The sequence below is a fragment of the Pseudophryne corroboree genome, chromosome 11, assembly GCF_028390025.1.
Source record: "Pseudophryne corroboree isolate aPseCor3 chromosome 11, aPseCor3.hap2, whole genome shotgun sequence".
Lineage (NCBI taxonomy): Eukaryota > Metazoa > Chordata > Amphibia > Anura > Myobatrachidae > Pseudophryne > Pseudophryne corroboree.
Window position 1 is genome coordinate 178,967,048 of NC_086454.1, and position 27,270 is coordinate 178,994,317.

General features: G+C 35.4%; 24 non-coding genes across 24 annotated transcripts; all 24 read right to left on the reverse strand.

The window, feature by feature from the left end:
- Positions 1-340: 340 nt before the first annotated feature.
- TRNAS-UGA (transfer RNA serine (anticodon UGA)) lies at positions 341-422 on the reverse strand. Its single transcript has one exon. It is a non-coding gene; the product is annotated as a tRNA-Ser (tRNA).
- Positions 423-1,506: 1,084 nt separating this feature from the next.
- On the reverse strand, positions 1,507-1,588 carry TRNAS-UGA (transfer RNA serine (anticodon UGA)). Its single transcript has one exon. It is a non-coding gene; the product is annotated as a tRNA-Ser (tRNA).
- Positions 1,589-2,668: 1,080 nt separating this feature from the next.
- TRNAS-UGA (transfer RNA serine (anticodon UGA)) lies at positions 2,669-2,750 on the reverse strand. The gene has a single exon. It is a non-coding gene; the product is annotated as a tRNA-Ser (tRNA).
- A 1,080-nt stretch (positions 2,751-3,830) lies between these two features.
- On the reverse strand, positions 3,831-3,912 carry TRNAS-UGA (transfer RNA serine (anticodon UGA)). The gene has a single exon. It is a non-coding gene; the product is annotated as a tRNA-Ser (tRNA).
- A 1,086-nt stretch (positions 3,913-4,998) lies between these two features.
- TRNAS-UGA (transfer RNA serine (anticodon UGA)) lies at positions 4,999-5,080 on the reverse strand. Its single transcript has one exon. It is a non-coding gene; the product is annotated as a tRNA-Ser (tRNA).
- A 1,080-nt stretch (positions 5,081-6,160) lies between these two features.
- TRNAS-UGA (transfer RNA serine (anticodon UGA)) lies at positions 6,161-6,243 on the reverse strand. Its single transcript has one exon. It is a non-coding gene; the product is annotated as a tRNA-Ser (tRNA).
- Positions 6,244-7,323: 1,080 nt separating this feature from the next.
- Positions 7,324-7,405, reverse strand: TRNAS-UGA (transfer RNA serine (anticodon UGA)). The gene has a single exon. It is a non-coding gene; the product is annotated as a tRNA-Ser (tRNA).
- A 1,084-nt stretch (positions 7,406-8,489) lies between these two features.
- Positions 8,490-8,571, reverse strand: TRNAS-UGA (transfer RNA serine (anticodon UGA)). Its single transcript has one exon. It is a non-coding gene; the product is annotated as a tRNA-Ser (tRNA).
- Positions 8,572-9,655: 1,084 nt separating this feature from the next.
- On the reverse strand, positions 9,656-9,737 carry TRNAS-UGA (transfer RNA serine (anticodon UGA)). Its single transcript has one exon. It is a non-coding gene; the product is annotated as a tRNA-Ser (tRNA).
- A 1,080-nt stretch (positions 9,738-10,817) lies between these two features.
- TRNAS-UGA (transfer RNA serine (anticodon UGA)) lies at positions 10,818-10,900 on the reverse strand. The gene has a single exon. It is a non-coding gene; the product is annotated as a tRNA-Ser (tRNA).
- A 1,080-nt stretch (positions 10,901-11,980) lies between these two features.
- On the reverse strand, positions 11,981-12,062 carry TRNAS-UGA (transfer RNA serine (anticodon UGA)). Its single transcript has one exon. It is a non-coding gene; the product is annotated as a tRNA-Ser (tRNA).
- A 1,084-nt stretch (positions 12,063-13,146) lies between these two features.
- On the reverse strand, positions 13,147-13,228 carry TRNAS-UGA (transfer RNA serine (anticodon UGA)). Its single transcript has one exon. It is a non-coding gene; the product is annotated as a tRNA-Ser (tRNA).
- A 1,084-nt stretch (positions 13,229-14,312) lies between these two features.
- On the reverse strand, positions 14,313-14,394 carry TRNAS-UGA (transfer RNA serine (anticodon UGA)). The gene has a single exon. It is a non-coding gene; the product is annotated as a tRNA-Ser (tRNA).
- A 1,080-nt stretch (positions 14,395-15,474) lies between these two features.
- On the reverse strand, positions 15,475-15,556 carry TRNAS-UGA (transfer RNA serine (anticodon UGA)). The gene has a single exon. It is a non-coding gene; the product is annotated as a tRNA-Ser (tRNA).
- Positions 15,557-16,640: 1,084 nt separating this feature from the next.
- TRNAS-UGA (transfer RNA serine (anticodon UGA)) lies at positions 16,641-16,722 on the reverse strand. The gene has a single exon. It is a non-coding gene; the product is annotated as a tRNA-Ser (tRNA).
- A 1,080-nt stretch (positions 16,723-17,802) lies between these two features.
- Positions 17,803-17,884, reverse strand: TRNAS-UGA (transfer RNA serine (anticodon UGA)). Its single transcript has one exon. It is a non-coding gene; the product is annotated as a tRNA-Ser (tRNA).
- Positions 17,885-18,964: 1,080 nt separating this feature from the next.
- Positions 18,965-19,046, reverse strand: TRNAS-UGA (transfer RNA serine (anticodon UGA)). The gene has a single exon. It is a non-coding gene; the product is annotated as a tRNA-Ser (tRNA).
- Positions 19,047-20,126: 1,080 nt separating this feature from the next.
- On the reverse strand, positions 20,127-20,208 carry TRNAS-UGA (transfer RNA serine (anticodon UGA)). Its single transcript has one exon. It is a non-coding gene; the product is annotated as a tRNA-Ser (tRNA).
- A 1,080-nt stretch (positions 20,209-21,288) lies between these two features.
- TRNAS-UGA (transfer RNA serine (anticodon UGA)) lies at positions 21,289-21,370 on the reverse strand. Its single transcript has one exon. It is a non-coding gene; the product is annotated as a tRNA-Ser (tRNA).
- Positions 21,371-22,450: 1,080 nt separating this feature from the next.
- TRNAS-UGA (transfer RNA serine (anticodon UGA)) lies at positions 22,451-22,532 on the reverse strand. The gene has a single exon. It is a non-coding gene; the product is annotated as a tRNA-Ser (tRNA).
- Positions 22,533-23,616: 1,084 nt separating this feature from the next.
- On the reverse strand, positions 23,617-23,698 carry TRNAS-UGA (transfer RNA serine (anticodon UGA)). Its single transcript has one exon. It is a non-coding gene; the product is annotated as a tRNA-Ser (tRNA).
- Positions 23,699-24,782: 1,084 nt separating this feature from the next.
- Positions 24,783-24,864, reverse strand: TRNAL-UAA (transfer RNA leucine (anticodon UAA)). The gene has a single exon. It is a non-coding gene; the product is annotated as a tRNA-Leu (tRNA).
- A 1,080-nt stretch (positions 24,865-25,944) lies between these two features.
- Positions 25,945-26,026, reverse strand: TRNAS-UGA (transfer RNA serine (anticodon UGA)). The gene has a single exon. It is a non-coding gene; the product is annotated as a tRNA-Ser (tRNA).
- Positions 26,027-27,106: 1,080 nt separating this feature from the next.
- On the reverse strand, positions 27,107-27,188 carry TRNAS-UGA (transfer RNA serine (anticodon UGA)). The gene has a single exon. It is a non-coding gene; the product is annotated as a tRNA-Ser (tRNA).
- Between the last annotated feature and the right edge of the window lie 82 nt (positions 27,189-27,270).

Here is a 27,270-nt window from a genome sequence, read left to right on the forward strand (position 1 = left end):
GTCCATTGTAAAACAATATATATATGTAGGTGAGCTAAGCTGAGATTGAGAACTCAGTTCTTAAACATAACATGCTTTGATTCTTTTCATCTTGAATGCATTTTGTTTTTAAACCAGCTTGAAAAGCAAATGGATTTTGAGTCCATCACCTTAACCACTCGGCCACAACTACCTTAATGTTGTTTCATTGACAAGCTGTGTGCAAAATCAATGTTTTCCTTTTTTGGTAGCTTTTACAGTAAGTTAAACTTTGGGAAATGTAAAAGCTACTTTAGTTTCATGGAAAATAAAGTTATCAAGGACAAATGAGCTTAGCTTTCTACATGCATAAAAAGCAGTACGTAGCTGGCAGGATTTGAACCTGCGCGGGGAAACCCCAATCGAATTCAAGTCCATCGCCTTAACCACTCGGCCACAACTACCTGAACTCAACTGGATGGTGCTACTTGGAAATCAAAACATTTTTCCTGGTGGCAGAAATATCTGATACATTTTATTTTAATTTGCTTCAATATTAATATGTAAACTTTGTGAAATATAATAGCTAGTATAGTTTAATGTCAAATATAGGTGTCAAGGACTTTTGATCTTGTACTAAATTAATTAGAAATCAGAGCCTTTAACATCACACCATGCCAACACTAGTGCTCATGAACTGTATTGTACATTTTACGGACATTTTATCAAATAATAATCATTTAAAATATATTAGGTTTTTCATTGGTCTATTCCACAGGTTCTCAAACTCGGTTCTCAGAACCCCACACAGTGCATGTTTTGCAGGTCTCCTCGCAGAACCACAAGTAAATAATTAGCTCCACAAGTGGACTTTTTAAAATGTGTCAGTGAGTAATTAATACACCTGTGCACCTGCTGGGTTACCTGCAAAACATACACTGTGTGGGGTCCTGAGAACTGAGTTTGAGAACCTATGGTCCATTCCTTAATAAAGTTTGGAATTATAACAACTGACACTGCACAATTAATAGTTTGTTAATTACCAGACATTTTTTCTTACCTTTCATTACATCTCTACAGCTGTAAATCCAGATAGAAAGAATATGCATGCACAAGTTGCCACTGAGAAACATTTATACAAGGTCACAAACAAGCATGTACATAGAATGCAGGAAGACACTGTCTGAGATTATATGGTTTAAAAAGAAGTCCATTGTAAAACAGGATATATATGTAGGTGAGCTAAACTGAGATTGAGAACTCAATTCTTAAACATAACATGCTTTGATTCTCTTCATCTTGAATGCATTTCGTTTTTAAACCAGCTTGAAAAGCAAATGGATTTCGAGTCCATCACCTTAACCACTTGGCCACAACTACCTTAATGTTGTTTCACTGACAAGCTGTGTGCAAAATCAATGTTTTCCTTTTTTGGTAGCTTTTACAGTAAGTTAAACTTTGAGAAATGTAAAAGCTACTTTAGTCTCATGGAAAATAAAGTTATCAAGGACAAATGAGCTTAGCTTTCTACATGCATAAAAAGCAGTACGTAGCTGGCAGGATTTGAACCTGTGCGGGGAAACCCCAATGGATTTCAAGTCCACCACCTTAACCACTCGGCCACAGCTACCTGACCTCAATTGGATGGTGCTACTTGGAAATCAAAACATTTTTCCTGTTGGCAGAAATATCTGATACATTTTATTTTAATTTGCTTCAATATTAATATGTAAACTTTGTGAAATATAATAGCTAGTATAGTTTAATGTCGAATATAGGTGTCAAGGACTTTTGATCTTGTACTAAATTAATTAGAAATCAGAGCCTTTAACATCACACCATGCCAACACTAGTGCTCATGAACTGTATTGTACATTTTACGGACATTTTATCAAATAATAATCATTTAAAATATATTAGGTTTTTCATTGGTCTATTCCACAGGTTCTCAAACTCGGTTCTCAGAACCCCACACAGTGCATGTTTTGAAGGTCTCCTCGCAGAACCACAAGTAAATAATTAGCTCCACAAGTGGACTTTTAAAAATGTGTCAGTGAGTAATTAATACACCTGTGCACCTGCTGGGTTACCTGCAAAACATACACTGTGTGGGGTCCTGAGAACTGAGTTTGAGAACCTATGGTCCATTCCTTAATAAAGTTTGGAATTATAACAACTGACACTGCACAATTAATAGTTTGTTGATTAACAGACATTATTTCTTACCTTTCATTACATCTCTACAGCTGTAAATCCAGATAGAAAGAATCTGCATGCACAAGTTGCCACTGAGAAACATTTATACAAGGTCACAAGCATGTACATAGAATGCAGGAAGACACTGTCTGAGATTATATGGTTTAAAAAGAAGTCCATTGTAAAACAGGATATATATGTAGGTGAGCTAAGCTGAGATTGAGAACTCAATTCTTAAACATAACATGCTTTGATTCTCTTCATCTTGAATGCATTTCGTTTTTAAACCAGCTTGAAAAGCAAATGGATTTTGAGTCCATCACCTTAACCACTCGGCCACAACTACCTTAATGTTGTTTCACTGACAAGCTGTGTGCAAAATAAATGTTTTCCTTTTTTGGTAGCTTTTACAGTAAGTTAAATTTTGGGAAATGTAAAAGCTACTTTAGTTTCATGGAAAATAAAGTTATCAAGGACAAATGAGCTTAGCTTTCTACATGCATAAAAAGCAGTACGTAGCTGGCAGGATTTGAACCTGCGCGGGGAAACCCCAATGGATTTCAAGTCCATCGCCTTAACCACTCGGCCACAACTACCTGAACTCAACTGGATGGTGCTACTTGGAAATCAAAACATTTTTCCTGGTGGCAGAAATATCTGATACATTTTATTTTAATTTGCTTCAATATTAATATGTAAACTTTGTGAAATATAATAGCTAGTATAGTTTAATGTCAAATATAGGTGTCAAGGACTTTTAATCTTGTACTAAATTAATTAGAAATCAGAGCCTTTAACATCACACCATGCCAACACTAGTGCTCATGAACTGTATTGTACATTTTACGGACATTTTATCAAATAATAATCATTTAAAATATATTAGGTTTTTTATTGGTCTATTCCACAGGTTCTCAAACTTGGTTCCCAGAACCCCACACAGTGCATGTTTTGCAGGTCTCCTCGCAGAACCACAAGTAAATAATTAGCTCCACAAGTGGACTTTTTAAAATGTGTCAGTGAGTAATTAATACACATATGCACCTGCTGGGTTACCTGCAAAACATACACTGTGTGGGGTCCTGAGGACTGAGTTTGAGAACTTATGGTCTATTCCTTAATAAAGTTTGGAATTAGAACAACTGACACTGCACAATTAATAGTTTGTTGATTACCAGACATTATTTCTGACCTTTCATTACATCTCTACAGCTGTAAATCCAGATAGAAAGAATCTGCATGCACAAGTTGCCACTGAGAAACATTTATACAAGGTCACAAGCATGTACGTAGAATGCAGGAAGACACTGTCTGAGATTATATGGTTTAAAAAGAAGTCCATTGTAAAACAGGATATATATGTAGGTGAGCTAAGCTGAGATTGAGAACTCAGTTCTTAAACATAACATGCTTTGATTCTTTTCATCTTGAATGCATTTTGTTTTTAAACCAGCTTGAAAAGCAAATGGATTTTGAGTCCATCACCTTAACCACTCGGCCACAACTACCTTAATGTTGTTTCATTGACAAGCTGTGTGCAAAATCAATGTTTTCCTTTTTTGGTAGCTTTTACAGTAAGTTAAACTTTGGGAAATGTAAAAGCTACTTTAGTTTCATGGAAAATAAAGTTATCAAGGACAAATGAGCTTAGCTTTCTACATGCATAAAAAGCAGTACGTAGCTGGCAGGATTTGAACCTGCGCGGGGAAACCCCAATCGAATTCAAGTCCATCGCCTTAACCACTCGGCCACAACTACCTGAACTCAACTGGATGGTGCTACTTGGAAATCAAAACATTTTTCCTGGTGGCAGAAATATCTGATACATTTTATTTTAATTTGCTTCAATATTAATATGTAAACTTTGTGAAATATAATAGCTAGTATAGTTTAATGTCAAATATAGGTGTCAAGGACTTTTGATCTTGTACTAAATTAATTAGAAATCAGAGCCTTTAACATCACACCATGCCAACACTAGTGCTCATGAACTGTATTGTACATTTTACGGACATTTTATCAAATAATAATCATTTAAAATATATTAGGTTTTTCATTGGTCTATTCCACAGGTTCTCAAACTCGGTTCTCAGAACCCCACACAGTGCATGTTTTGCAGGTCTCCTCGCAGAACCACAAGTAAATAATTAGCTCCACAAGTGGACTTTTTAAAATGTGTCAGTGAGTAATTAATACACCTGTGCACCTGCTGGGTTACCTGCAAAACATACACTGTGTGGGGTCCTGAGAACTGAGTTTGAGAACCTATGGTCCATTCCTTAATAAAGTTTGGAATTATAACAACTGACACTGCACAATTAATAGTTTGTTAATTACCAGACATTTTTTCTTACCTTTCATTACATCTCTACAGCTGTAAATCCAGATAGAAAGAATATGCATGCACAAGTTGCCACTGAGAAACATTTATACAAGGTCACAAACAAGCATGTACATAGAATGCAGGAAGACACTGTCTGAGATTATATGGTTTAAAAAGAAGTCCATTGTAAAACAGGATATATATATATAGGTGAGCTAAACTGAGATTGAGAACTCAATTCTTAAACATAACATGCTTTGATTCTCTTCATCTTGAATGCATTTCGTTTTTAAACCAGCTTGAAAAGCAAATGGATTTCGAGTCCATCACCTTAACCACTTGGCCACAACTACCTTAATGTTGTTTCACTGACAAGCTGTGTGCAAAATCAATGTTTTCCTTTTTTGGTAGCTTTTACAGTAAGTTAAACTTTGAGAAATGTAAAAGCTACTTTAGTCTCATGGAAAATAAAGTTATCAAGGACAAATGAGCTTAGCTTTCTACATGCATAAAAAGCAGTACGTAGCTGGCAGGATTTGAACCTGTGCGGGGAAACCCCAATGGATTTCAAGTCCACCACCTTAACCACTCGGCCACAGCTACCTGACCTCAATTGGATGGTGCTACTTGGAAATCAAAACATTTTTCCTGTTGGCAGAAATATCTGATACATTTTATTTTAATTTGCTTCAATATTAATATGTAAACTTTGTGAAATATAATAGCTAGTATAGTTTAATGTCGAATATAGGTGTCAAGGACTTTTGATCTTGTACTAAATTAATTAGAAATCAGAGCCTTTAACATCACACCATGCCAACACTAGTGCTCATGAACTGTATTGTACATTTTACGGACATTTTATCAAATAATAATCATTTAAAATATATTAGGTTTTTCATTGGTCTATTCCACAGGTTCTCAAACTCGGTTCTCAGAACCCCACACAGTGCATGTTTTGAAGGTCTCCTCGCAGAACCACAAGTAAATAATTAGCTCCACAAGTGGACTTTTTAAAATGTGTCAGTGAGTAATTAATACACCTGTGCACCTGCTGGGTTACCTGCAAAACATACACTGTGTGGGGTCCTGAGAACTGAGTTTGAGAACCTATGGTCCATTCCTTAATAAAGTTTGGAATTATAACAACTGACACTGCCCAATTAATAGTTTGTTGATTACCAGACATTATTTCTTACCTTTCATTACATCTCTACAGCTGTAAATCCAGATAGAAAGAATCTGCATGCACAAGTTGCCACTGAGAAACATTTATACAAGGTCACAAGCATGTACATAGAATGCAGGAAGACACTGTCTGAGATTATATGGTTTAAAAAGAAGTCCATTGTAAAACAGGATATATATGTAGGTGAGCTAAGCTGAGATTGAGAACTCAATTCTTAAACATAACATGCTTTGATTCTCTTCATCTTGAATACATTTCGTTTTTAAACCAGCTTGAAAAGCAAATGGATTTTGAGTCCATCACCTTAACCACTCGGCCACAACTACCTTAATGTTGTTTCACTGACAAGCTGTGTGCAAAATAAATGTTTTCCTTTTTTGGTAGCTTTTACAGTAAGTTAAATTTTGGGAAATGTAAAAGCTACTTTAGTTTCATGGAAAATAAAGTTATCAAGGACAAATGAGCTTAGCTTTCTACATGCATAAAAAGCAGTACGTAGCTGGCAGGATTTGAACCTGTGCGGGGAAACACCAATAGGATTTCAAGTCCATCGCCTTAACCACTCGGCCACAACTACCAGACCTCAATTGGATGGTGCTACTTGGAAATCAAAACATTTTTCCTGTTGGCAGAAATATCTGATACATTTTATTTTAATTTGCTTCAATATTAATATGTAAACTTTGTGAAATATAATAGCTAGTATAGTTTAATGTCAAATATAGGTGTCAAGGACTTTTAATCTTGTACTAAATTAATTAGAAATCAGAGCCTTTAACATCACACCATGCCAACACTAGTGCTCATGAACTGTATTGTACATTTTACGGACATTTTATCAAATAATAATCATTTAAAATATATTAGGTTTTTTATTGGTCTATTCCACATGTTCTCAAACTTGGTTCCCAGAACCCCACACAGTGCAAGTTTTGCAGGTCTCCTCGCAGAACCACAAGTAAATAATTAGCTCCACAAGTGGACTTTTTAAAATGTGTCAGTGAGTAATTAATACACATATGCAACTGCTGGGTTACCTGCAAAACATACACTGTGTGGGGTCCTGAGGACTGAGTTTGAGAACTTATGGTCTATTCCTTAATAAAGTTTGGAATTAGAACAACTGACACTGCACAATTAATAGTTTGTTGATTACCAGACATTATTTCTGACCTTTCATTACATCTCTACAGCTGTACATCCAGATAGAAAGAATCTGCATGCACAAGTTGCCACTGAGAAACATTTATACAAGGTCACAAGCATGTACATAGAATGCAGGAAGACACTGTCTGAGATTATATGGTTTAAAAAGAAGTCCATTGTAAAACAGGATATATATGTAGGTGAGCTAAGCTGAGATTGAGAACTCAATTCTTAAACATAACATGCTTTGATTCTTTTCATCTTGAATGCATTTTGTTTTTAAACCAGCTTGAAAAGCAAATGGATTTTGAGTCCATCACCTTAACCACTCGGCCACAACTACCTTAATGTTGTTTCATTGACAAGCTGTGTGCAAAATCAATGTTTTCCTTTTTTGGTAGCTTTTACAGTAAGTTAAACTTTGGGAAATGTAAAAGCTACTTTAGTTTCATGGAAAATAAAGTTATCAAGGACAAATGAGCTTAGCTTTCTACATGCATAAAAAGCAGTACGTAGCTGGCAGGAATTGAACCTGCGCGGGGAAACCCCAATGGATTTCAAGTCCATCGCCTTAACCACTCGGCCACAGCTACCTGACCTCAATTGGATGGTGCTACTTGGAAATCAAAACATTTTTCCTGTTGGCAGAAATATCTGATACATTTTATTTTAATTTGCTTCAATATTAATATGTAAACTTTGTGAAATATAATAGCTAGTATAGTTTAATGTCAAATATAGGTGTCAGGGACTTTTGATCTTGTACTAAATTAATTAGAAATCAGAGCCTTTAACATCACACCATGCCAACACTAGTGCTCATGAACTGTATTGTACATTTTACGGACATTTTATCAAATAATAATCATTTAAAATATATTAGGTTTTTCATTGGTCTATTCCACAGGTTCTCAAACTCGGTTCTCAGAACCCCACACAGTGCATGTTTTGCAGGTCTCCTCGCAGAACCACAAGTAAATAATTAGCTCCACAAGTGGACTTTTTAAAATGTGTCAGTGAGTAATTAATACACCTGTGCACCTGCTGGGTTAACTGCAAAACATACACTGTGTGGGGTCCTGAGAACTGAGTTTGAGAACCTATGGTCCATTCCTTAATAAAGTTTGGAATTATAACAACTGACACTGCACAATTAATAGTTTGTTAATTACCAGACATTTTTTCTTACCTTTCATTACATCTCTACAGCTGTAAATCCAGATAGAAAGAATCTGCATGCACAAGTTGCCACTGAGAAACATTTATACAAGGTCACAAACAAGCATGTACATAGAATGCAGGAAGACACTGTCTGAGATTATATGGTTTAAAAAGAAGTCCATTGTAAAACAGGATATATATGTAGGTGAGCTAAACTGAGATTGAGAACTCAATTCTTAAACATAACATGCTTTGATTCTTTTCATCTTGAATGCATTTTGTTTTTAAACCAGCTTGAAAAGCAAATGGATTTTGAGTCCATCACCTTAACCACTCGGCCACAACTACCTTAATGTTGTTTCATTGACAAGCTGTGTGCAAAATCAATGTTTTCCTTTTTTGGTAGCTTTTACAGTAAGTTAAACTTTGGAAAATGTAAAAGCTACTTTAGTTTCATGGAAAATAAAGTTATCAAGGACAAATGAGCTTAGCTTTCTACATGCATAAAAAGCAGTACGTAGCTAGCAGGATTTGAACCTGCGCGGGGAAACCCCAATCGAATTCAAGTCCATCGCCTTAACCACTCGGCCACAACTACCTGAACTCAACTGGATGGTGCTACTTGGAAATCAAAACATTTTTCCTGGTGGCAGAAATATCTGATACATTTTATTTTAATTTGCTTCAATATTAATATGTAAACTTTGTGAAATATAATAGCTAGTATAGTTTAATGTCAAATATAGGTGTCAAGGACTTTTGATCTTGTACTAAATTAATTAGAAATCAGAGCCTTTAACATCACACCATGCCAACACTAGTGCTCATGAACTGTATTGTACATTTTACGGACATTTTATCAAATAATAATCATTTAAAATATATTAGGTTTTTCATTGGTCTATTCCACAGGTTCTCAAACTCGGTTCTCAGAACCCCACACAGTGCATGTTTTGCAGGTCTCCTCGCAGAACCACAAGTAAATAATTAGCTCCACAAGTGGACTTTTTAAAATGTGTCAGTGAGTAATTAATACACCTGTGCACCTGCTGGGTTACCTGCAAAACATACACTGTGTGGGGTCCTGAGAACTGAGTTTGAGAACCTATGGTCCATTCCTTAATAAAGTTTGGAATTATAACAACTGACACTGCACAATTAATAGTTTGTTAATTACCAGACATTTTTTCTTACCTTTCATTACATCTCTACAGCTGTAAATCCAGATAGAAAGAATATGCATGCACAAGTTGCCACTGAGAAACATTTATACAAGGTCACAAACAAGCATGTACATAGAATGCAGGAAGACACTGTCTGAGATTATATGGTTTAAAAAGAAGTCCATTGTAAAACAGGATATATATGTAGGTGAGCTAAACTGAGATTGAGAACTCAATTCTTAAACATAACATGCTTTGATTCTCTTTATCTTGAATGCATTTCGTTTTTAAACCAGCTTGAAAAGCAAATGGATTTCGAGTCCATCACCTTAACCACTTGGCCACAACTACCTTAATGTTGTTTCACTGACAAGCTGTGTGCAAAATCAATGTTTTCCTTTTTTGGTAGCTTTTACAGTAAGTTAAACTTTGAGAAATGTAAAAGCTACTTTAGTCTCATGGAAAATAAAGTTATCAAGGACAAATGAGCTTAGCTTTCTACATGCATAAAAAGCAGTACGTAGCTGGCAGTATTTGAACCTGTGCGGGGAAACCCCAATGGATTTCAAGTCCACCACCTTAACCACTCGGCCACAACTACCTGACCTCAATTGGATGGTGCTACTTGGAAATCAAAACATTTTTCCTGTTGGCAGAAATATCTGATACATTTTATTTTAATTTGCTTCAATATTAATATGTAAACTTTGTGAAATATAATAGCTAGTATAGTTTAATGTCAAATATAGGTGTCAAGGACTTTTGATCTTGTACTAAATTAATTAGAAATCAGAGCCTTTAACATCACACCATGCCAACACTAGTGCTCATGAACTGTATTGTACATTTTACGGACATTTTATCAAATAATAATCATTTAAAATATATTAGGTTTTTCATTGGTCTATTCCACAGGTTCTCAAACTCGGTTCTCAGAACCCCACACAGTGCATGTTTTGAAGGTCTCCTCGCAGAACCACAAGTAAATAATTAGCTCCACAAGTGGACTTTTTAAAATGTGTCAGTGAGTAATTAATACACCTGTGCACCTGCTGGGTTACCTGCAAAACATACACTGTGTGGGGTCCTGAGAACTGAGTTTGAGAACCTATGGTCCATTCCTTAATAAAGTTTGGAATTATAACAACTGACACTGCACAATTAATAGTTTGTTGATTAACAGACATTATTTCTTACCTTTCATTACATCTCTACAGCTGTAAATCCAGATAGAAAGAATCTGCATGCACAAGTTGCCACTGAGAAACATTTATACAAGGTCACAAGCATGTACATAGAATGCAGGAAGACACTGTCTGAGATTATATGGTTTAAAAAGAAGTCCATTGTAAAACAGGATATATATGTAGGTGAGCTAAGCTGAGATTGAGAACTCAATTCTTAAACATAACATGCTTTGATTCTCTTCATCTTGAATACATTTCGTTTTTAAACCAGCTTGAAAAGCAAATGGATTTTGAGTCCATCACCTTAACCACTCGGCCACAACTACCTTAATGTTGTTTCACTGACAAGCTGTGTGCAAAATAAATGTTTTCCTTTTTTGGTAGCTTTTACAGTAAGTTAAATTTTGGGAAATGTAAAAGCTACTTTAGTTTCATGGAAAATAAAGTTATCAAGGACAAATGAGCTTAGCTTTCTACATGCATAAAAAGCAGTACGTAGCTGGCAGGATTTGAACCTGTGCGGGGAAACACCAATAGGATTTCAAGTCCATCGCCTTAACCACTCGGCCACAACTACCAGACCTCAATTGGATGGTGCTACTTGGAAATCAAAACATTTTTCCTGTTGGCAGAAATATCTGATACATTTTATTTTAATTTGCTTCAATATTAATATGTAAACTTTGTGAAATATAATAGCTAGTATAGTTTAATGTCAAATATAGGTGTCAAGGACTTTTAATCTTGTACTAAATTAATTAGAAATCAGAGCCTTTAACATCACACCATGCCAACACTAGTGCTCATGAACTGTATTGTACATTTTACGGACATTTTATCAAATAATAATCATTTAAAATATATTAGGTTTTTTATTGGTCTATTCCACATGTTCTCAAACTTGGTTCCCAGAACCCCACACAGTGCAAGTTTTGCAGGTCTCCTCGCAGAACCACAAGTAAATAATTAGCTCCACAAGTGGACTTTTTAAAATGTGTCAGTGAGTAATTAATACACATATGCAACTGCTGGGTTACCTGCAAAACATACACTGTGTGGGGTCCTGAGGACTGAGTTTGAGAACTTATGGTCTATTCCTTAATAAAGTTTGGAATTAGAACAACTGACACTGCACAATTAATAGTTTGTTGATTACCAGACATTATTTCTGACCTTTCATTACATCTCTACAGCTGTACATCCGGATAGAAAGAATCTGCATGCACAAGTTGCCACTGAGAAACATTTATACAAGGTCACAAGCATGTACATAGAATGCAGGAAGACACTGTCTGAGATTATATGGTTTAAAAAGAAGTCCATTGTAAAACAGGATATATATGTAGGTGAGCTAAGCTGAGATTGAGAACTCAATTCTTAAACATAACATGCTTTGATTCTTTTCATCTTGAATGCATTTTGTTTTTAAACCAGCTTGAAAAGCAAATGGATTTTGAGTCCATCACCTTAACCACTCGGCCACAACTACCTTAATGTTGTTTCATTGACAAGCTGTGTGCAAAATCAATGTTTTCCTTTTTTGGTAGCTTTTACAGTAAGTTAAACTTTGGGAAATGTAAAAGCTACTTTAGTTTCATGGAAAATAAAGTTATCAAGGACAAATGAGCTTAGCTTTCTACATGCATAAAAAGCAGTACGTAGCTGGCAGGAATTGAACCTGTGCGGGGAAACCCCAATGGATTTCAAGTCCATCGCCTTAACCACTCGGCCACAACTACCTGAACTCATTTGGATGGTGCTACTTGGAAATCAAAACATTTTTCCTGTTGGCAGAAATATCTGATACATTTTATTTTAATTTGCTTCAATATTAATATGTAAACTTTGTGAAATATAATAGCTAGTATAGTTTAATGTCAAATATAGGTGTCAGGGACTTTTGATCTTGTACTAAATTAATTAGAAATCAGAGCCTTTAACATCACACCATGCCAACACTAGTGCTCATGAACTGTATTGTACATTTTACGGACATTTTATCAAATAATAATCATTTAAAATATATTAGGTTTTTCATTGGTCTATTCCACAGGTTCTCAAACTCGGTTCTCAGAACCCCACACAGTGCATGTTTTGCAGGTCTCCTCGCAGAACCACAAGTAAATAATTAGCTCCACAAGTGGACTTTTTAAAATGTGTCAGTGAGTAATTAATACACCTGTGCACCTGCTGGGTTAACTGCAAAACATACACTGTGTGGGGTCCTGAGAACTGAGTTTGAGAACCTATGGTCCATTCCTTAATAAAGTTTGGAATTATAACAACTGACACTGCACAATTAATAGTTTGTTAATTACCAGACATTTTTTCTTACCTTTCATTACATCTCTACAGCTGTAAATCCAGATAGAAAGAATCTGCATGCACAAGTTGCCACTGAGAAACATTTATACAAGGTCACAAACAAGCATGTACATAGAATGCAGGAAGACACTGTCTGAGATTATATGGTTTAAAAAGAAGTCCATTGTAAAACAGGATATATATGTAGGTGAGCTAAACTGAGATTGAGAACTCAATTCTTAAACATAACATGCTTTGATTCTTTTCATCTTGAATGCATTTTGTTTTTAAACCAGCTTGAAAAGCAAATGGATTTTGAGTCCATCACCTTAACCACTCGGCCACAACTACCTTAATGTTGTTTCATTGACAAGCTGTGTGCAAAATCAATGTTTTCCTTTTTTGGTAGCTTTTACAGTAAGTTAAACTTTGGGAAATGTAAAAGCTACTTTAGTTTCATGGAAAATAAAGTTATCAAGGACAAATGAGCTTAGCTTTCTACATGCATAAAAAGCAGTACGTAGCTGGCAGGAATTGAACCTGCACGGGGAAACCCCAATGGATTTCAAGTCCATCGCCTTAACCACTCGGCCACAACTACCTGAACTCAATTGGATGGTGCTACTTGGAAATCAAAACATTTTTCCTGTTGGCAGAAATATCTGATACATTTTATTTTAATTTGCTTCAATATTAATATGTAAACTTTGTGAAATATAATAGCTAGTATAGTTTAATGTCAAATATAGGTGTCAGGGACTTTTGATCTTGTACTAAATTAATTAGAAATCAGAGCCTTTAACATCACACCATGCCAACACTAGTGCTCATGAACTGTATTGTACATTTTACGGACATTTTATCAAATAATAATCATTTAAAATATATTAGGTTTTTCATTGGTCTATTCCACAGGTTCTCAAACTCGGTTCTCAGAACCCCACACAGTGCATGTTTTGCAGGTCTCCTCGCAGAACCACAAGTAAATAATTAGCTCCACAAGTGGACTTTTTAAAATGTGTCAGTGAGTAATTAATACACCTGTGCACCTGCTGGGTTACCTGCAAAACATACACTGTGTGGGGTCCTGAGAACTGAGTTTGAGAACCTATGGTCCATTCCTTAATAAAGTTTGGAATTATAACAACTGACACTGCACAATTAATAGTTTGTTAATTACCAGACATTTTTTCTTACCTTTCATTACATCTCTACAGCTGTAAATCCAGATAGAAAGAATCTGCATGCACAAGTTGCCACTGAGAAACATTTATACAAGGTCACAAACAAGCATGTACATAGAATGCAGGAAGACACTGTCTGAGATTATATGGTTTAAAAAGAAGTCCATTGTAAAACAGGATATATATGTAGGTGAGCTAAACTGAGATTGAGAACTCAATTCTTAAACATAACATGCTTTGATTCTCTTCATCTTGAATGCATTTCGTTTTTAAACCAGCTTGAAAAGCAAATGGATTTCGAGTCCATCACCTTAACCACTTGGCCACAACTACCTTAATGTTGTTTCACTGACAAGCTGTGTGCAAAATCAATGTTTTCCTTTTTTGGTAGCTTTTACAGTAAGTTAAACTTTGGGAAATGTAAAAGCTACTTTAGTCTCATGGAAAATAAAGTTATCAAGGACAAATGAGCTTAGCTTTCTACATGCATAAAAAGCAGTACGTAGCTGGCAGGATTTGAACCTGTGCGGGGAAACCCCAATGGATTTCAAGTCCATCACCTTAACCACTCGGCCACAACTACCTGACCTCAATTGGATGGTGCTACTTGGAAATCAAAACATTTTTCCTGTTGGCAGAAATATCTGATACATTTTATTTTAATTTGCTTCAATATTAATATGTAAACTTTGTGAAATATAATAGCTAGTATAGTTTAATGTCAAATATAGGTGTCAAGGACTTTTGATCTTGTACTAAATTAATTAGAAATCAGAGCCCTTAACATCACACCATGCCAACACTAGTGCTCATGAACTGTATTGTACATTTTACGGACATTTTATCAAATAATAATCATTTAAAATATATTAGGTTTTTCATTGGTCTATTCCACAGGTTCTCAAACTCGGTTCTCAGAACCCCACACAGTGCATGTTTTGAAGGTCTCCTCGCAGAACCACAAGTAAATAATTTGCTCCACAAGTGGACTTTTTAAAATGTGTCAGTGAGTAATTAATACACCTGTGCACCTGCTGGGTTACCTGCAAAACATACACTGTGTGGGGTCCTGAGAACTGAGTTTGAGAACCTATGGTCCATTCCTTAATAAAGTTTGGAATTATAACAACTGACACTGCACAATTAATAGTTTGTTGATTAACAGACATTATTTCTTACCTTTCATTACATCTCTACAGCTGTAAATCCAGATAGAAAGAATCTGCATGCACAAGTTGCCACTGAGAAACATTTATACAAGGTCACAAGCATGTACATAGAATGCAGGAAGACACTGTCTGAGATTATATGGTTTAAAAAGAAGTCCATTGTAAAACAGGATATATATGTAGGTGAGCTAAACTGAGATTGAGAACTCAATTCTTAAACATAACATGCTTTGATTCTCTTCATCTTGAATGCATTTCGTTTTTAAACCAGCTTGAAAAGCAAATGGATTTTGAGTCCATCACCTTAACCACTCGGCCACAACTACCTTAATGTTGTTTCATTGACAAGCTGTGTGCAAAATCAATGTTTTCCTTTTTTGGTAGCTTTTACAGTAAGTTAAACTTTGGGAAATGTAAAAGCTACTTTAGTTTCATGGAAAATAAAGTTATCAAGGACAAATGAGCTTAGCTTTCTACATGCATAAAAAGCAGTACGTAGCTGGCAGGATTTGAACCTGCGCGGGGAAACCCCAATGGATTTCAAGCCCATCGCCTTAACCACTCGGCCACAACTACCTGACCTCAATTGGATGGTGCTACTTGGAAATCAAAACATTTTTCCTGTTGGCAGAAATATCTGATACATTTTATTTTAATTTGCTTCAATATTAATATGTAAACTTTGTGAAATATAATAGCTAGTATAGTTTAATGTCAAATATAGGTGTCAAGGACTTTTGATCTTGTACTAAATTAATTAGAAATCAGAGCCTTTAACATCACACCATGCCAACACTAGTGCTCATGAACTGTATTGTACATTTTACGGACATTTTATCAAATAATAATCATTTAAAATATATTAGGTTTTTCATTGGTCTATTCCACAGGTTCTCAAACTCGGTTCTCAGAACCCCACACAGTGCATGTTTTGCAGGTCTCCTCGCAGAACCACAAGTAAATAATTAGCTCCACAAGTGGACTTTTTAAAATGTGTCAGTGAGTAATTAATACACCTGTGCACCTGCTGGGTTACCTGCAAAACATACACTGTGTGGGGTCCTGAGAACTGAGTTTGAGAACCTATGGTCCATTCCTTAATAAAGTTTGGAATTATAACAACTGACACTGCACAATTAATAGTTTGTTAATTACCAGACATTTTTTCTTACCTTTCATTACATCTCTACAGCTGTAAATCCAGATAGAAAGAATCTGCATGCACAAGTTGCCACTGAGAAACATTTATACAAGGTCACAAACAAGCATGTACATAGAATGCAGGAAGACACTGTCTGAGATTATATGGTTTAAAAAGAAGTCCATTGTAAAACAGGATATATATGTAGGTGAGCTAAACTGAGATTGAGAACTCAATTCTTAAACATAACATGCTTTGATTCTCTTCATCTTGAATGCATTTCGTTTTTAAACCAGCTTGAAAAGCAAATGGATTTCGAGTCCATCACCTTAACCACTTGGCCACAACTACCTTAATGTTGTTTCACTGACAAGCTGTGTGCAAAATCAATGTTTTCCTTTTTTGGTAGCTTTTACAGTAAGTTAAACTTTGGGAAATGTAAAAGCTACTTTAGTCTCATGGAAAATAAAGTTATCAAGGACAAATGAGCTTAGCTTTCTACATGCATAAAAAGCAGTACGTAGCTGGCAGGATTTGAACCTGTGCGGGGAAACCCCAATGGATTTCAAGTCCATCACCTTAACCACTCGGCCACAACTACCTGACCTCAATTGGATGGTGCTACTTGGAAATCAAAACATTTTTCCTGTTGGCAGAAATATCTGATACATTTTATTTTAATTTGCTTCAATATTAATATGTAAACTTTGTGAAATATAATAGCTAGTATAGTTTAATGTCAAATATAGGTGTCAAGGACTTTTGATCTTGTACTAAATTAATTAGAAATCAGAGCCCTTAACATCACACCATGCCAACACTAGTGCTCATGAACTGTATTGTACATTTTACGGACATTTTATCAAATAATAATCATTTAAAATATATTAGGTTTTTCATTGGTCTATTCCACAGGTTCTCAAACTCGGTTCTCAGAACCCCACACAGTGCATGTTTTGAAGGTCTCCTCGCAGAACCACAAGTAAATAATTTGCTCCACAAGTGGACTTTTTAAAATGTGTCAGTGAGTAATTAATACACCTGTGCACCTGCTGGGTTACCTGCAAAACATACACTGTGTGGGGTCCTGAGAACTGAGTTTGAGAACCTATGGTCCATTCCTTAATAAAGTTTGGAATTATAACAACTGACACTGCACAATTAATAGTTTGTTGATTAACAGACATTATTTCTTACCTTTCATTACATCTCTACAGCTGTAAATCCAGATAGAAAGAATCTGCATGCACAAGTTGCCACTGAGAAACATTTATACAAGGTCACAAGCATGTACATAGAATGCAGGAAGACACTGTCTGAGATTATATGGTTTAAAAAGAAGTCCATTGTAAAACAGGATATATATGTAGGTGAGCTAAACTGAGATTGAGAACTCAATTCTTAAACATAACATGCTTTGATTCTCTTCATCTTGAATGCATTTCGTTTTTAAACCAGCTTGAAAAGCAAATGGATTTTGAGTCCATCACCTTAACCACTCGGCCACAACTACCTTAATGTTGTTTCATTGACAAGCTGTGTGCAAAATCAATGTTTTCCTTTTTTGGTAGCTTTTACAGTAAGTTAAACTTTGGGAAATGTAAAAGCTACTTTAGTTTCATGGAAAATAAAGTTATCAAGGACAAATGAGCTTAGCTTTCTACATGCATAAAAAGCAGTACGTAGCTGGCAGGATTTGAACCTGCGCGGGGAAACCCCAATGGATTTCAAGCCCATCGCCTTAACCACTCGGCCACAACTACCTGACCTCAATTGGATGGTGCTACTTGGAAATCAAAACATTTTTCCTGTTGGCAGAAATATCTGATACATTTTATTTTAATTTGCTTCAATATTAATATGTAAACTTTGTGAAATATAATAGCTAGTATAGTTTAATGTCAAATATAGGTGTCAAGGACTTTTGATCTTGTACTAAATTAATTAGAAATCAGAGCCTTTAACATCACACCATGCCAACACTAGTGCTCATGAACTGTATTGTACATTTTACGGACATTTTATCAAATAATAATCATTTAAAATATATTAGGTTTTTCATTGGTCTATTCCACAGGTTCTCAAACTCGGTTCTCAGAACCCCACACAGTGCATGTTTTGCAGGTCTCCTCGCAGAACCACAAGTAAATAATAAGCTCCACAAGTGGACTTTTTAAAATGTGTCAGTGAGTAATTAATACACATATGCACCTGCTGGTTTACCTGCAAAACATACAGTGTGTGGGGTCCAGAGGACTGAGTTGGAGAACTTATGGTCTATTCCTTAATAAAGTTTGGAATTAGAACAACTGACACTGCACAATTAATAGTTTGTTGATTACCAGACATTATTTCTTACCTTTCATTACATCTTTACAGCTGTAAAACCAGATAGATAGAATCTGCATGCACAAGTTGCCACTGAGAAACATTTATACAAGGTCACAAGCATGTACATAGAATGCAGGAAGACACTGTCTGAGATTATATGGTTTAAAAAGAAGTCCATTGTAAAACAGGATATATATGTAGGTGAGCTAAACTGAGATTGAGAACTCAATTCTTAAACATAACATGCTTTGATTCTCTTCATCTTGAATGCATTTCGTTTTTAAACCAGCTTGAAAAGCAAATGGATTTCGAGTCCATCACTTAAACCAGTTGGCCACAACTACCTTAATGTTGTTTCACTGACAAGCTGTGTGCAATATCAATGTTTTCCTTTTTTGGTAGCTTTTACAGTAAGTTAAATTTTGGGAAATGTAAAAGCTTCTTTAGTCTCATGGAAAATAAAGTTATCAAGGACAAATGAGCTTAGCTTTCTACATGCATAAAAAGCAGTACGTAGCTGGCAGGATTTGAACCTGCGCAGGGAAACACCAATGGATTTCAAGTCCATCACCTTAACCACTCGGCCACAACTACCTGAACTCAATTGGTTGGTGCTACTTGGAAATCAAATTTTTTTTCCTGTTGGCAGAAATATCTGATACATTTTATTTTAATTTGCTTCAATATCAATATGTAAACTTTGTGAAATATAATAGCTAGTATAGTTTAATGTCAAATATAGGTGTCAAGGACTTTTGATCTTGTACTAAATTAATTAGAAATCAGAACCTTTAACATCACACCATGCCAACACTAGTGCTCATGAACTGTATTGTACATTTTACGGACATTTTATCAAATAATAATCATTTAAAATATATTAGGTTTTTCATTGGTCTATTCCACAGGTTCTCAAACTCGGTTCTCAGAACCCCACACAGTGCATGTTTTGCAGGTCTCCTCGCAGAACCACAAGTAAATAATTAGCTCCACAAGTGGACTTTTTAAAATATGTCAGTGAGTAATTAATACACATATGCACCTGCTGGTTTACCTGCAAAACATACAGTGTGTGGGGTCCAGAGGACTGAGATGGAGAACTTATGGTCTATTCCTTAATAAAGTTTGGAATTAGAACAACTGACACTGCACAATTAATAGTTTGTTGATTACCAGACATTATTTCTTACCTTTCATTACATCTCTACAGCTGTAAAACCAGATAGAAAGAATCTGCATGCACAAGTTGCCACTGAGAAACATTTATACAAGGTCACAAGCATGTACATAGAATGCAGGAAGACACTGTCTGAGATTATATGGTTTAAAAAGAAGTCCATTGTAAAACAGGATATATATGTAGGTGAGCTAAGCTGAGATTGAGAACTCAATTCTTAAACATAACATGCTTTGATTCTCTTCATCTTGAATGCATTTCGTTTTTAAACCAGCTTGAAAAGCAAATGGATTTCGAGTCCATCACCTTAACCACTCGGCCACAACTACCTTAATGTTGTTTCATTGACAAGCTGTGTGCAAAATCAATGTTTTCCTTTTTTGGTAGCTTTTACAGTAAGTTAAATTTTGGGAAATGTAAAAGCTACTTTAGTTTCATGGAAAATAAAGTTATCAAGGACAAATGAGCTTAGCTTTCTACATGCATAAAAAGCAGTACGTAGCTGGCAGGATTTGAACCTGCAAAGGGAAACCCCAATGGATTTCAAGTCCATTGCCTTAACCACTCGGCCACAACTACCTGACCTCAATTGGATGGTGCTACTTGGAAATCAAAACATTTTTCCTGTTGGCAGAAATATCTGATACATTTTATTTTAATTTGCTTCAATATTAATATGTAAACTTTGTGAAATATAATAGCTAGTATAGTTTAATGTCAAATATAGGTGTCAAGGACTTTTGATCTTGTACTAAATTAATTAGAAATCAGAGCCTTTAACATCACACCATGCCAACACTAGTGCTCATGAACTGTATTGTACATTTTACGGACATTTTATCAAATAATAATCATTTAAAATATATTAGGTTTTTCATTGGTCTATTCCACAGGTTCTCAAACTCGGTTCTCAGAACCCCACACAGTGCATGTTTTGCAGGTCTCCTCGCAGAACCACAAGTAAATAATAAGCTCCACAAGTGGACTTTTTAAAATGTGTCAGTGAGTAATTAATACACATATGCACCTGCTGGTTTACCTGCAAAACATACAGTGTGTGGGGTCCAGAGGACTGAGTTGGAGAACTTATGGTCTATTCCTTAATAAAGTTTGGAATTAGAACAACTGACACTGCACAATTAATAGTTTGTTGATTACCAGACATTATTTCTTACCTTTCATTACATCTTTACAGCTGTAAAACCAGATAGATAGAATCTGCATGCACAAGTTGCCACTGAGAAACATTTATACAAGGTCACAAGCATGTACATAGAATGCAGGAAGACACTGTCTGAGATTATATGGTTTAAAAAGAAGTCCATTGTAAAACAGGATATATATGTAGGTGAGCTAAACTGAGATTGAGAACTCAATTCTTAAACATAACATGCTTTGATTCTCTTCATCTTGAATGCATTTCGTTTTTAAACCAGCTTGAAAAGCAAATGGATTTCGAGTCCATCACTTAAACCACTTGGCCACAACTACCTTAATGTTGTTTCACTGACAAGCTGTGTGCAATATCAATGTTTTCCTTTTTTGGTAGCTTTTACAGTAAGTTAAATTTTGGGAAATGTAAAAGCTTCTTTAGTCTCATGGAAAATAAAGTTATCAAGGACAAATGAGCTTAGCTTTCTACATGCATAAAAAGCAGTACGTAGCTGGCAGGATTTGAACCTGCGCAGGGAAACACCAATGGATTTCAAGTCCATCACCTTAACCACTCGGCCACAACTACCTGACCTCAATTGGTTGGTGCTACTTGGAAATCAAATTTTTTTTCCTGTTGGCAGAAATATCTGATACATTTTATTTTAATTTGCTTCAATATCAATATGTAAACTTTGTGAAATATAATAGCTAGTATAGTTTAATGTCAAATATAGGTGTCAAGGACTTTTGATCTTGTACTAAATTAATTAGAAATCAGAACCTTTAACATCACACCATGCCAACACTAGTGCTCATGAACTGTATTGTACATTTTACGGACATTTTATCAAATAATAATCATTTAAAATATATTAGGTTTTTCATTGGTCTATTCCACAGGGTCTCAAACTCGGTTCTCAGAACCCCACACAGTGCATGTTTTGCAGGTCTCCTCGCAGAACCACAAGTAAATAATTAGCTCCACAAGTGGACTTTTTAAAATGTGTCAGTGAGTAATTAATACACATATGCACCTGCTGGTTTACCTGCAAAACATACAGTGTGTGGGGTCCAGAGGACTGAGTTGGAGAACTTATGGTCTATTCCTTAATAAAGTTTGGAATTAGAACAACTGACACTGCACAATTAATAGTTTGTTGATTACCAGACATTATTTCTTACCTTTCATTACATCTCTACAGCTGTAAAACCAGATAGAAAGAATCTGCATGCACAAGTTGCCACTGAGAAACATTTATACAAGGTCACAAGCATGTACATAGAATGCAGGAAGACACTGTCTGAGATTATATGGTTTAAAAAGAAGTCCATTGTAAAACAGGATATATATGTAGGTGAGCTAAGCTGAGATTGAGAACTCAATTCTTAAACATAACATGCTTTGATTCTCTTCATCTTGAATGCATTTAGTTTTTAAACCAGCTTGAAAAGCAAATGGATTTCGAGTCCATCACTTAAACCACTTGGCCACAACTACCTTAATGTTGTTTCACTGACAAGCTGTGTGCAAAATCAATGTTTTCCTATTTTGGTAGCTTTTACAGTAAGTTAAATTTTGGGAAATGTAAAAGCTTCTTTAGTCTCATGGAAAATAAAGTTATCAAGGACAAATGAGCTTAGCTTTCTACATGCATAAAAAGCAGTACGTAGCTGGCAGGATTTGAACCTGCACGGGGAAACCCCAATGGATTTCAAGTCCATCACCTTAACCACTCGGCCACAACTACCTGACCTCAATTGGTTGGTGCTACTTGGAAATCAAAACATTTTTCCTGTTGGCAGAAATATCTGATACATTTTATTTTAATTTGCTTCAATATTAATATGTAAACTTTGTGAAATATAATAGCTAGTATAGTTTAATGTCAAATATAGGTGTCAAGGACTTTTGATCTTGTACTAAATTAATTAGAAATCAGAGCCTTTAACATCACACCATGCCAACACTAGTGCTCATGAACTGTATTGTACATTTTATGGACATTTTATCAAATAATAATCATTTAAAATATATTAGGTATTTCATTGGTCTATTCCACAGGTTCTCAAACTCGGTTCTCAGAACCCCACACAGTGCATGTTTTGCAGGTCTCCTCGCAGAACCACAAGTAAATAATTAGCTCCACAAGTGGACTTTTTAAAATGTGTCAGTGAGTAATTAATACACCTGTGCACCTGCTGGGTTACCTGCAAAACATACACTGTGTGGGGTCCTGAGAACTGAGTTTGAGAACCTATGGTCCATTCCTTAATAAAGTTTGGAATTATAACAACTGACACTGCACAATTAATAGTTTGTTAATTACCAGACATTTTTTCTTACCTTTCATTACATCTCTACAGCTGTAAATCCAGATAGAAAGAATCTGCATGCACAAGTTGCCACTGAGAAACATTTATACAAGGTCACAAACAAGCATGTACATAGAATGCAGGAAGACACTGTCTGAGATTATATGGTTTAAAAAGAAGTCCATTGTAAAACAGGATATATATGTAGGTGAGCTAAGCTGAGATTGAGAACTCAATTCTTAAACATAACATGCTTTGATTCTCTTCATCTTGAATGCATTTCGTTTTTAAACCAGCTTGAAAAGCAAATGGATTTTGAGTCCATCACCTTAACCACTCGGCCACAACTACCTTAATGTTGTTTCACTGACAAGCTGTGTGCAAAATCAATGTTTTCCTTTTTTGGTAGCTTTTACAGTAAGTTAAATTTTGGGAAATGTAAAAGCTACTTTAGTCTCATGGAAAATAAAGTTATCAAGGACAAATGAGCTTAGCTTTCTACATGCATAAAAAGCAGTATGTAGCTGGCAGGATTTGAACCTGCGCGGGGAAACCCCAATGGATTTCAAGTCCATCGCCTTAACCACTCGGCCACAACTACCTGACCTCAATTGGATGGTGCTACTTGGAAATCAAAACATTTTTCCTGTTGGCAGAAATATCTGATACATTTTATTTTAATTTGCTTCAATATTAATATGTAAACTTTGTGAAATATAATAGCTAGTATAGTTTAATGTCAAATATAGGTGTCAAGGACTTTTGATCTTGTACTAAATTAATTAGAAATCAGAGCCTTTAACATCACACCATGCCAACACTAGTGCTCATGAACTGTATTGTACATTTTACGGACATTTTATCAAATAATAATCATTTAAAATATATTAGGTTTTTTATTGGTCTATTCCACAGGTTTTCAAACTTGGTTCTCAGAACCCCACACAGTGCATGTTTTGCAGGTCTCCTCGCAGAACCACAAGTAAATAATTAGCTCCACAAGTGGACTTTTTAAAATGTGTCAGTGAGTAATTAATACACCTGTGCACCTGCTGGGTTACCTGCAAAACATACACTGTGTGGGGTCCTGAGAACTGAGTTTGAGAACCTATGGTCCATTCCTTAATAAAGTTTGGAATTATAACAACTGACACTGCACAATTAATAGTTTGTTAATTACCAGACATTTTTTCTTACCTTTCATTACATCTCTACAGCTGTAAATTCAGATAGAAAGAATCTGCATGCACAAGTTGCCACTGAGAAACATTTATACAAGGTCACAAACAAGCATGTACATAGAATGCAGGAAGACACTGTCTGAGATGATATGGTTTAAAAAGAAGTCCATTGTAAAACAGGATATATATGTAGGTGAGCTAAGCTGAGATTGAGAACTCAATTCTTAAACATAACATGCTTTGATTTTCTTCATCTTGAATGCATTTCGTTTTTAAACCAGCTTGAAAAGCAAATGGATTTCGAGTCCATCACCTTAACCACTTGGACACAACTACCTTAATGTTGTTTCACTGACAAGCTGTGTGCAAAATCAATGTTTTCCTTTTTTGGTAGCTTTTACAGTAAGTTAAACTTTGGGAAATGTAAAAGCTACTTTAGTCTCATGGAAAATAAAGTTATCAAGGACAAATGAGCTTAGCTTTCTACATGCATAAAAAGCAGTACGTAGCTGGCAGGATTTGAACCTGCGCGGGGAAACCCCAATGGATTTTAAGTCCATCACCTTAACCACTCGGCCACAACTATCTGACCTCAATTGGATGGTGCTACTTGGAAATCAAAGCATTTTTCCTGGTGGCAGAAATATCTGATACATTTTATTTTAATTTGCTTCAATATTAATATGTAAACTTTGTGAAATATAATAGCTAGTATAGTTTAATGTCAAATATAGGTGTCAAGGACTTTTGATCTTGTACTAAATTAATTAGAAATCAGAGCCTTTAACATCACACCATGCCAACACTAGTGCTCATGAACTGTATTGTACATTTTACGGACATTTTATCAAATAATAATCATTTAAAATATATTAGGTTTTTTATTGGTCTATTCCACAGGTTCTCAAACTTGATTCTCAGAACCCCACACAGTGCATGTTTTGCAGGTCTCCTCGCAGAACCACAAGTAAATAATTAGCTCCACAAGTGGACTTTTCAAAATGTGTCAGTGAGTAATTAATACACATATGCACCTGCTGGGTTACCTGCAAATCATACACTGTGTGGGGTCTAGAGGACTGAGTTTGAGAACTTATGGTCTATTCCTTAATAAAGTTTGGAATTAGAACAACTGACACTGCACAATTAATAGTTTGTTGATTACCAGACATTATTTCTTACCTTTCATTACATCTCTACAGCTGTAAATCCAGATAGAAAGAATCTGCATGCACAAGTTGCCACTGAGAAACATTTATACAAGGTCACAAGCATGTACATAGAATGCAGGAAGACACTGTCTGAGATTATATGGTTTAAAAAGAAGTCCATTGTAAAACAGGATATATATGTAGGTGAGCTAAGCTGAGATTGAGAACTCAATTCTTAAACATAACATGCTTTGATTCTCTTCATCTTGAATGCATTTCGTTTTTAAACCAGCTTGAAAAGCAAATGGATTTTGAGTCCATCACCTTAACCACTCGGCCACAACTACCTTAATGTTGTTTCACTGACAAGCTGTGTGCAAAATCAATGTTTTCCTTTTTTGGTAGCTTTTACAGTAAGTTAAATTTTGGGAAATGTAAAAGCTACTTTAGTCTCATGGAAAATAAAGTTATCAAGGACAAATGAGCTTAGCTTTCTACATGCATAAAAAGCAGTACGTAGCTGGCAGGATTTGAACCTGTGCGGGGAAACCCCAATGGATTTCAAGTCCATCGCCTTAACCACTCGGCCACAACTACCTGACCTCAATTTGATGGTGCTACTTGGAAATCAAAACATTTTTCCTGTTGGCAGAAATATCTGATACATTTTATTTTAATTTGCTTCAATATTAATATGTAAACTTTGTGAAATATAATAGCTAGTATAGTTTAATGTCAAATATAGGTGTCAAGGACTTTTGATCTTGTACTAAATTAATTAGAAATCAGAGCCTTTAACATCACACCATGCCAACACTAGTGCTCATGAACTGTATTGTACATTTTACGGACATTTTATCAAATAATAATCATTTAAAATATATTAGGTTTTTTATTGGTCTATTCCACAGGTTTTCAAACTTGGTTCTCAGAACCCCACACAGTGCATGTTTTGCAGGTCTCCTCGCAGAACCACAAGTAAATAATTAGCTCCACAAGTGGACTTTTTAAAATGTGTCAGTGAGTAATTAATACACCTGTGCACCTGCTGGGTTACCTGCAAAACATACACTGTGTGGGGTCCTGAGAACTGAGTTTGAGAACCTATGGTCCATTCCTTAATAAAGTTTGGAATTATAACAACTGACACTGCACAATTAATAGTTTGTTAATTACCAGACATTTTTTCTTACCTTTCATTACATCTCTACAGCTGTAAATCCAGATAGAAAGAATCTGCATGCACAAGTTGCCACTGAGAAACATTTATACAAGGTCACAAGCATGTACATAGAATGCAGGAAGACACTGTCTGAGATTATATGGTTTAAAAAGAAGTCCATTGTAAAACAGGATATATATGTAGGTGAGCTAAGCTGAGATTGAGAACTCAATTCTTAAACATAACATGCTTTGATTCTCTTCATCTTGAATGCATTTCATTTTTAAACCAGCTTGAAAAGCAAATGGATTTTGAGTCCATCACCTTAACCATTCGGCCACAACTACCTTAATGTTGTTTCACTGACAAGCTGTGTGCAAAATCAATGTTTTCCTTTTTTGGTAGCTTTTACAGTAAGTTAAATTTTGGGAAATGTAAAAGCTACTTTAGTTTCATGGAAAATAAAGTTATCAAGGACAAATGAGCTTAGCTTTCTACATGCATAAAAAGCAGTACGTAGCTGGCAGGATTTGAACCTGTGCGGGGAAACCCCAATGGATTTCAAATCCATCGCCTTAACCACTCGGCCACAACTACCTGACCTTAATTGGATGGTGCTATTTGGAAATCAAAACATTTTTCCTGTTGGCAGAAATATCTGATACATTTTATTTTTATT